Here is a 10,000-nt window from a genome sequence, read left to right as displayed (position 1 = left end):
GGAAGAAGAGAGCTGTGGGCGTAAAGCGTAAAATGTTTTCCCGTGGTGATCAGGGAGCCGTGTAGGTAGAGGCTGGCTCCTTGATGATATGATCACTGATGGATACATAGCCTTCATTATGTAACGCTCGCTGACACGCTCCACAACCTCTCGGAGGAGACACCGCTCGCCCTTACCGACGAGACACACACACACACACACACACACACACACACACACACACACACACACACACACACAGAGAGAGAGAGAGAGAGAGAGAGAGAGAGAGAGAGAGAGAGAGAGAGAGAGAGAGAGAGAGAGAGAGAGAGAGAGAGAGAGAGAGAGAGAGAGAGAGAGTCACGCAAATAAAACATGTAGACTAGTTTTGCCGCGCGCGCGCACGCACGGACACACACACGCACGCACGCACACACACAAAAAGAGAGAGAGAGAGAGAGAGAGAGAGAGAGAGAGAGAGAGAGAGAGAGAGAGATGTGAAGTGTGTGTGTGTGTGTGTGTGTGTGTGTGTGTGTGTGTGTGTGTGTGTGTGTGTGTGTGTGTGTGTGTGTGTGTGTGTGTGTGTGTGTGTGTTTGGGGATGAGCGCATTTCGACAATGAGATCAGAAATTCTCTCTCTCTCTCTCTCTCTCTCTCTCTCTCTCTCTCTCTCTCTCTCTCTCTCTCACTGTTAGTCACATTCAATAGGCAACGCAAAAATACACAAACCCATAAGCTCAAACGCCAAAAAAAAAAAAAAAAAAAAAAAAAAAAAAACGGTAAAAGGGAAAACTAAAAACCATGATATGATAACCGAATGAAGGAACGAACTGAACACACACACACGCACACACACACACACACACACACACACACACACACACACACACACACACACACACATCTCATCGCTTAACCAAAGTCCTGGACAACACTGCCTCAAGAGCTTCCTGCCGGCGGCCTGGCTCGTGCCCTTCCTGTGCCGCAGAAGTGGAGGAGCCGCCACGCTGGCCCTGGTGTTCGCCTTTAAGTATCAAACACCGCCAGGCACTTCTTCGGCAGGTCACTCCTACAGTATACTCTTCCCTGCCTCGCCTCTCTACTAAAATAGGGCCGGCGGAAACAGTTACACAGGGAAGGTCTCACACGTCACATAACCATAAAAGGCCGATCCCACAGAGAGATATGATACAACAACGTGGATTATTGCACCAATACATACTCAGTTACTTGTGTTGAAAAGGGACGGCAGTAAATTAAAGGCCATTGAACGTTCATTGCGAGATTTTCACTGTCATTAATCTTTATCTTTTCTACCATCTCATTGATACTCCCCCATCCTGCTGCTGATACTGCTACCTACTACTACTGTCCATCCACACACACACACACACACACACACACACACACACACACACGTAGCCCCAGCCACGTGTTACTTTAACCCTCAATAATCTCTCAGTCCACAGTGGCGGTGCGACAAGAACAGCAGCGTGTATATATGTATGTATGTATGTATGTATGTATGAGAGAGAGAGAGAGAGAGAGAGAGAGAGAGAGAGAGAGAGAGAGAGAGAGAGAGAGAGAGAGAGAGAGAGAGAGAGAGAGAGAGAGAGAGAGAGAGAGAGAGAGAGAGAAAGAAAGAAAGAGAAGAGAGAGAGAGAGAGAGAGAGAGAGAGAGAGAGAGAGAGAGAGAGAGAGAGAGAGAGAGAGAGAGAGAGAGAGAGAGAGAGAGAGAGAGAGAGAGAGAGAGAGAGAGAGAGAGAGCTAGTCTTACTAATAATCATGAGTGAGAAATATATATATATATATATATATATATATATATATATATATATATATATATATATATATATATATATATATATATACAAGGATGGCTCAAGCGCGGAAAGGTTTGGAGAGCGACAATAAAGCTTCGAGGGAAAGACGGGAGCGAGGAATGACTTAAAACAGGAACGGTAACCTGCAGGGGGCGAAAATCTGCAGAAAGCTCCATACCAACAGAAGGTAAGGAGTGTGAGGGGTGCGAACAGGCTTTCCTTGCCATTCTCTAACCTTGTAACTCTCTCTCTCTCTCTCTTTCAGCTCGGCATCTTAGTCCCCTTTCTCTCTTGCAGCACAATTTCCTCCCTTTTCTCACAGTATTCTGATTGCTTTCTTCTTTAAAATGGAACATAATACATTTGTCCTTCCTAAGCCAGTAACTTTCCTCCCGCCATACAATACAGCAAATTCTTCCTTCCTTCTATTTGCTACAGCGCAATTCGTTTCTATTTTCTACGAGTATAACATTATCTTCTCGTCTTTCCTCCTGCACCATTAGTATTCCTTTCTTCTCTCTCTACGGCAAAAATATTATTCATTCGTCTCTTTCCAGGATAATAATTTACCTCCTCCTCTTCTTCTTCTCTCTATATATACAACATAACAAATCCTTCCTTTCTATTTACTGCAGCATAATTCATCCCTCTGTTCTGTAGTATAAAATTTCTTCTTTCTTCCTTCATCACCGTCACCACTACCATCACCACTCCTTCCTTCCCTCTACAGCATAATTCATTCCTCTTTCTCCATACTAATAAATTCCTTGTCTCTATATAACGATCCTTCCTTCTTTTTTTCTTTACTGCCGCGTAATTCATTCCTCTTTTCTGTACACAGTATTATGTTTTTGGCTTTCCTCGTACAGCATCACAATTCTTTCCTTCCCTCTACGGTAGTATGGTCAGTTCCTCCTTGTTTTTTTCACGCTTGTAACTTTTCCTCCTTTTTCCTTCCGTGACTTATCTTCTACTTTCTTTCTACAGCAGCATCATGATCAACTTCTCTTTTTCTATACTAGTAAATTGTCTTTTCTGTACATAAGTATATATAGGAGCATTCATATTTTTTTTTTTTTTCCTGCTACAGCTATGCTCTCCTTTCCTTGTAAAGTAGCGGGATATCCTCCCTACCAATAGACAGCCGACATGCCCGCCTTTCTACTACAGCAGTAAACCCTCTATCTACATTAGCGTGATTCTCTCTCTCTCTCTCTTCCTGCACTACGTTTGCAGCATGAGGGCCTCTTCCTTTCTTCAGAGTAGCAAGTCTCCCTCCCTCAATACCGCTGTGAATTCCTCGAGGCGCGGTAAGTGCGACGTACGAGCGCCAGTTTCATCCTGAGCAATGTGAGAAGTCTTTCTCCTCCGTACTAGTCTGTTCAGATTATCTTGAAGGATAAGCCGCGCCCCCATCTACCCGGCCACCATATCTCACAGACATTCTCCTTTAAACGATTACTGATCACGTGTGTGGAGTTGTGGGCGGCGGTATTATCCATCAAGTAGAAGAGTTTTTCATCAAATTATTCCGAGTGGAGTAGAACAGGCCTTTCTCCTCAAACAGATACGAGTCCAGCTTTGCATGTTTTCTTATCAAGATCAACATGTGTGGCTTCCCTTCCCTTAAAGCACACAGGCTCAGTTGCAATTTTCGCTCATTGGAACGTGCTGCGCCCCTCGCCTCATTCAAGCCAGTGTCACTATCTATCCTTCCTCTTGTGTGGAACCACCAATCTCAGAAACGCATGGGCTGCCTCCCTCTTCCTCCCTCCATCCCTGCCTCCCGCCGCCAGGACGAAGCAGCGTGGGAGCCCTTATCTCCTTTTAGATCATACAGTGGGTCCTTCCTTTCACCCCGCTCCCCTTCTCCTCTCGCGGGATGCTTGTGGGTCCTCCCCGGGTCGCGGGCTGGAGGGGGTGGAGGAGCAGCGTCACAACTGGCCTCATAGTATACTCGCGGCGTCAGTAAGTCCGGATCGGCGGTCTTGGGCGGGCGCGCGCGACGCGAGGCTCCTCAGGTACAGAGGCAGAGTCGGCCGCGTGTCGGGAGTGTTGCGTGAAGGCGGCTCAGAGGGGGAAGGCTCGGAGCACTGTGACGTGAAACACTACTTGGTTATGAACTATTAATAACTTTACATACTTAAGTGAGAGGAAAAATTTGCAGCCTCAAGCTAACAAAACTTTGGTGGCTGTGGAAATATTCCCCGCATCGTGACGGAACTTTACGGGGATAAACAAAACAGTGCCTACACAGGAACCTGCTCAACAGTAGCCTGAAGACTGAGCCTCGTGGCCACTTAGCGGAGCTCTCTTTCCACCAACGCTTGTGTGATGCACGGGGTAGGTTTCTTTAAGCTTCTATTATTGTTATTATTAGTAGTAATAGAAGCAGTACTCAGTTACAACATACAACCCATCCCATGTGTGAGCGTCATTCCACACCTGCGAAGCCTGCTCAACAGATTTAAGAGTATCAGCGCTGCAAAGGACGAAACATTTGTCTCCTCTTAAGAGTGCAATTATTTCTAGATAAAATCCAATAATACTGACGATATAAAAGTGGATAGGTTTCAGCGATACTTTAAATTGCGGACTTAAATGTTGAATTTATTTCACGGGCAAACAGTTCTTATGCGATTTCTTACTTTTTTTCTTTTTCTCTCTTTTCTTTAAGTTATTAGTCTGAAGTAAAGAACACGGTGCCTGTTGCCGTCACATCCAGATCGTGTCATTCTGTTCTTTTTTCCCCTCCATGTAGGGGCCAGTCGAGGGCCGGGCGGTAGGTCCTGTTTGTGACAAGTTCGTTGATGGATGGTCAAGGGAAACGAGTTGCCGGGAAAAGTGTTCATGGGACAGCGTGTTACGGCGACGACATCGCTTACTGACCAGCGACAAATACGACAACTGCTGCAAATGACAAGAGAAAACAATGTTGTTTTTCTTTTTATGAAATTTGCAATCATGGTTATAATTTAAAGAACTGATGGTCAGGTGTATCTCTTAGGGAAAGAGAACCACATGAAGGCGTCCTTACAAAGCCGCCCTCACAGTACACGGAAAAGGTTTATGCTGCATTTTGGAAAATTCTCCGTGCACTCATAGGACACTTCAACATTCCCGAATGTTATAAGAACACTTCAACATTCCCGAATGTTATAAGAAAATATGCTCGAATAAAACGAAGGCAAATGTCATACAGCACCAGGGGAACTTTGTTATCAGCAAGCAGCGGCGCGGCAGCGGCTGCATAAAGCTTCCAGGTAACAGTTTGGGCCGATGCCTTGCCTACAGCTGCTCCGAAACACTGAATCCACTTAATTGGCGTGACAATGTGCAGCGAGCAGCAGTCGCGATCCTGATACGGTTTCTACCTAAAGAGTTAACTTAACTTCCTCCTTGGAAAATTCATCCCTGCTAATTAAATTAAAGAAGCACCATCCATCCAAGTGTGATTTTCAAGTAGAAGAGTTTAATGTTGAAATGAGCAAAGCAAGTGTCCTGGGAAATTACAACTGCCATTCATGAGCATTGAGTTATTCCATTTTTATACGCGTAAGTCTTTTGGTTCGTAAGGAGACTAGCATTACAAAGAAAAGGAAGACATGAAGGAAAGAAAGAAGGGAGTAGTTTGCAGAGCTGTGCAGGAGTGAACGGGGCTTATGTGCCAAGCAGGAGACGCCCTCCGAGTATCTTTGTGCCATTCAGTGCTTTCGCCTGACAAAATGGGACTCAACGCATAACATGTTTAGGTTTCCTTCGGAGACGTCCCGAGACAACACAACACGCAACACAACTTCCTGCTCAGCTAGGCAAGCAAGACCAAGGCAAAGATGCTACACAACTCACGCTCGTCCACCAGAGACCATCTGTATTACACCACGAGCCGCACACCACCGCACAATACATTAATCTTCATCTAGGGAAAAAAAAAAAAAAAAAAAAAAAAAAAAAACACGAAAAATAAATATAAAAAATAACACTTGAAATAAACATCACACAACTGTGCCGCACAACATATCACACACATAATGAAAACGTGATGTATAGTTATACAACCACACCACACTACCCCACACTATACCACACACCACACTGCACCAGCTGCTCTTCACCATGCCACACACCACACACACTTCTTCAGTGCACGACACAACATAGTAAAAAAACATGACACTACACATCAGCACATCACATCGCACCACACACATGTAGTATAAAGTAAACCACCACTGCACACCACACCACAAACCTGCAGCGTACCACGTAGCTCTAATAACATCACACACCCCACACATACGCACGAGAACACACCAAACAACAAGCAACGAAATGCACAACACACACGCATAACAACACACGACAACACACGTACACGCTAGTTCATTGTCAAGCATATGTATACACACACGCCAACGCGACACACGGCCTAAAGACTCCCAGCACATTCACACCACTGGTGAAGGACGCAAATGGAACAGCAAGTCACACACACAGCAAATCGCTACAACTATACAACTTCCACCTTGGCTGTTAAAGAACAAGCTCACTGCCACCACGACCATCACGTCAACAACATAACACTTCTCCATCCTCTGTAAGCCTAAAATCCACAATGCACACACACACACACACACACACACACACACACACACACACACACACACACCTACCATCTCGAACCTCTCTCTCTCTCCTTCCAGAAATAGAGCGAGTAATAACTTAATTAGTTGCACTTTTCATCATCACAAGACATGTTTAAAAATACCAAGGACATCTCCGTGCAATTCTCACTGCTCCGGATCAAGGAAGTCATGGGAACATCTGACCCACCCCACCCCCCGTTTCTCCACTAACACACACACACACACACACACACACACACACACACACACACACACACACACACACACACACACACTCCCAGCCATCAACATTATAACCTGATTTTTCTTACTCAAATAACCCTCTTAATCTAAATTCAGCCCTGAAATCAACGTCATTGTCAAGAGTCAAGTTTTATTTTTTGTTTTTGAATGCCACACTGACAGTGTAATTAAGAACTTTGCTCCGTTTTGTGCAGCCACGACAGGTGAGGCAAATCTGGCGGTGAAAACACATATTAGCTGCCGTAACGTGCGCGTGTATACACCCTCCTGTTAGGTTTGTTGGGTCCAGTGGCGCTCCCCCTCCCCCCTCGTCTCTCTCTCTCTCTCTCTCTCTCTCTCTCTCTCTCTTGCTCTGCTCATTTATCAGTGTCTCCCCTCTTCTCTTCTTTCCATCTTACTGACTTTATTTCGACCTGTTCCTCCCTCGCCCTTTCCTCCCCCTTCCCTTCCTCTGTCCTGTCGTCACTCCATTTCTCCCCTTTATTTTTCCCCTCCTTTCTTTATTCCTCTGTGCCTTTTGTTTATTTCCCTCCCTCTTGTCTTGTTTCTCTCATACCTCCTTCCTTCCAGCTTATAAAAATCGTCTTACCTTCTTTCTTATTCTACTTTTAATCTTTTTTTTTTTCTCCTCCCAATGCATTTTTCATTTTCGGGTTAAAAATAAATACTATTATAATGAATACTTCTCCCTCGGGTTTTTTGCCTTTCCTCTAAATTCTTTCTGATTCCAGTTAACGGTAAAAGCTTTCCCTCCTGATGTTTCTGTGTGTGTGTGTGTGTGTGTGTGTGTGTGTGTGTGTGTGTGTGTGTGTGTGTGTGTGTTTTTTTTCCTCTCTCTTTCTCAATTCTTCTTTTCTCCTATGCAAGTAAGAAGTGTTTCTTTATTTTTCCTCTACTATCCATGACTCAAATTCCTCCCCTTATCCCTCGTCCGTGACCTGCCAAAGCTCTCCTTGGTGTGAGCGGTTGAATAATTGTATCTGCCACGCCAATCGTCACGTGAATGCATAATAAGATCGCTGACTGGTGCGAGGCTGTTCTTCGTCTGAGAAGGAGAGCTTTTGGCAACACTGCGATCAATTCAGTTCCCCCGAGTACATTATGACCAGCTTCTAGGATCCTTGTGGGGTCATGACTGGTAGAGCGAGCGAGCAAGCAAGCGAGGAGGAGGAGGAGGAGGAGGAGGAGGAGGAGGAGGAGGAGGAGGAGGAGGAGGAGGAGGAGGAGGAGGAGGAGGAGAAGAAGAAGAAGAAGAAGAAGAAGAAGAAGAAGAAGAAGAAGAAGAAGAAGAAGAAGAAGAAGAAGAAGAAGAAGAAGAAGAAGAAGAAGAAGAAGAAGAAGAAGAAGAAGAAAAAGAAAAAGAAGAAGAAGAAGAAGAAGAGAGGAGGAGGAGGAGGAGGAGGAGGAGGAGGAGGAGGAGGAGGAGGAGGAGGAGGAGGTGAGGGAGATGCAAGAGAGGCAATGGTGCAATGGCAAGGTATTTGTGTGGAGCACTGGGCGGCACCGAGGACTTGCCTTAACAGAAGGGCTTTATAGAACTCCTGTGTAACTTACTGGGATTTCAGTGACTGTGGACGACATAATGGCTGCTGCAAATGACATATGAAAGTAATATTCGCAAATTTTATTTACCGTCTGCTTCAATACGTTCCGGCAAAGCTTATTACATTTTTAAAAACAGCGGGAGCTTTATAAATATTAAGAGTTAATGTTTGTTTCGTTCCTTGCCGTCTCCAGGGGCTCGCACTTCAGTGGTCCGCGCCAAGGTGCCCTGGGCGTCACCATCCGAGAGTAGGTGGAGGGATGGGGGATTGGGGGTGGAGGAGGAAGAGGTGCACTTGTTGCTGGCGGGTGAGGCGCACCAAAGGCACCACCCCGGGCCTCCTCATCTTTCCCGGAGGCTCCTGAGAAATATTGCCGTCTGAAAAGTGACTTTCATTCAATTTCTCTGATATATGCAAACTCAGCATCATTTATGCCAATCTGCTTCTTCTGTCGCTGTCCGCTGATGTCCCTGACGGCCCTGGTGGCGCCAATCTCTGTCTGTGTGTGACTGTTACGGGAACCATTTGGCCGAGACTCTCATGGCCGGCGGAATGGAGTCTGTTAACCCGCTCTTATTCTCTCGGCGAGGAAGCAACCTAACTTTTCTGCAGGAGCTTCTAGACCAGAGTTTCTGCAAAATATTCACTGGCAACACAAAACTTATAGACTGAAATGAAGTCCCTCTCCCTTTCCTCTTATCCTAGTTAATGTATTATGAATATATTAAAACTCCTTCAATTCTCTCTCTCTCTCTCTCTCTCTCTCTCAAACACACTGCTTTAGGTCTTCTATCACGGGAACCAGCTGACTCCGCGGGTCGGGATGGAACGGGACGAGATGGAAATAGTTCATGACGGAATGAAACGGGTCGGATTGAAACGGGGCGAGATGGAACAGGTTGAGACGGAACTGGGACGGGATGGATAGGGTTGGATGTAAATAATTCAAGTGAGTACGGGACGGTTCGTGTCGGGATGGAACGGGGCGGGTTGGGAATGGCTGCGGGCCGGATGGGGGAGGCTGTGGTGGTCGGGACGGAGCGACTGGGGACGGAACGATATGAGGCGGGGCGGAACGGGACGCTGCAGGAATGGGGCCGAGACGGGGCTGCACAAAACAGCAACCCAAAACTGCCTTCCCCAACCCTCCTCTCAACCCCCCAACTTCAATCTCGCTGCCGCCCACACACAACATAGCGCAGAGGGGGGACGCTGTTGTTGCTCGGGATAACTGGACAGAGAGACGAAAGTTCGGTAATTCACACATAACATTTGGTGTATCTCGTAACGTATTTTGTCACTTAATGTCTAAAGTACGTATTACCCACTTATTTTGCTTCACGGGCAGCCGGAATTAGCATCAAAAGCCGGGTACAAACTCGTCCACATAATCAAGAATGACAGCCACCCTTGCATTACCACATCGCCACCTCACCATTTCTCGTGCCAGTGATGTAATTTCAGCCAGTTTCCTTGTTCACACCAAATCGTTCTGGCGTGAGATCAACTGAGTTACCTGTCTTTCATCTTATACGCTAGCTAATTGCACACCTTTGCACGCTATCCCATTCACCCCGTCGTGCAAGAATTTTCGTGCCCGGGCCGTGCCTCCAGCTGCCTCCCATCCGTGATCATTGATTAAGAGTCTAATACCATCCCGTTCCTTTATTCTGCAAGCCCTCCTCCTCCTCCTCCTCCTCCTCCTTCTCTTACTTTTTTCCTCCTCTTCATATTCCTTCTTTTTTCTCTTCTCTTCTATTTCCTC

General features: G+C 46.1%; 1 protein-coding gene and 1 long non-coding RNA gene across 3 annotated transcripts in view; one reads left to right on the top strand and one right to left on the bottom strand.

Annotated features, from left to right (window-relative positions):
• The window catches only part of LOC123517780, a 199,082-nt gene that overhangs the window by 24,301 nt on the left and 164,781 nt on the right, over positions 1-10,000 (bottom strand). The gene's annotated exons all lie outside the window — the stretch shown is intronic.
• The window catches only part of LOC123517779, a 118,623-nt gene continuing 112,382 nt past the window's right edge, over positions 3,760-10,000 (top strand). For both annotated transcript variants that reach the window (XM_045278235.1, XM_045278236.1), the window contains exon 1: positions 3,760-4,145. The gene's annotated coding sequence lies outside the window, so the exon portion shown is untranslated. The remainder of the gene's footprint in view (positions 4,146-10,000) is intronic.

This window comes from Portunus trituberculatus, chromosome 42 (assembly GCF_017591435.1).
Source record: "Portunus trituberculatus isolate SZX2019 chromosome 42, ASM1759143v1, whole genome shotgun sequence".
Classification (NCBI taxonomy): Eukaryota; Metazoa; Arthropoda; class Malacostraca; order Decapoda; family Portunidae; genus Portunus; species Portunus trituberculatus.
The sequence above is the reverse complement of the archived record's forward strand: the minus strand, read 5'-3'. Positions and strand labels throughout refer to the sequence as shown.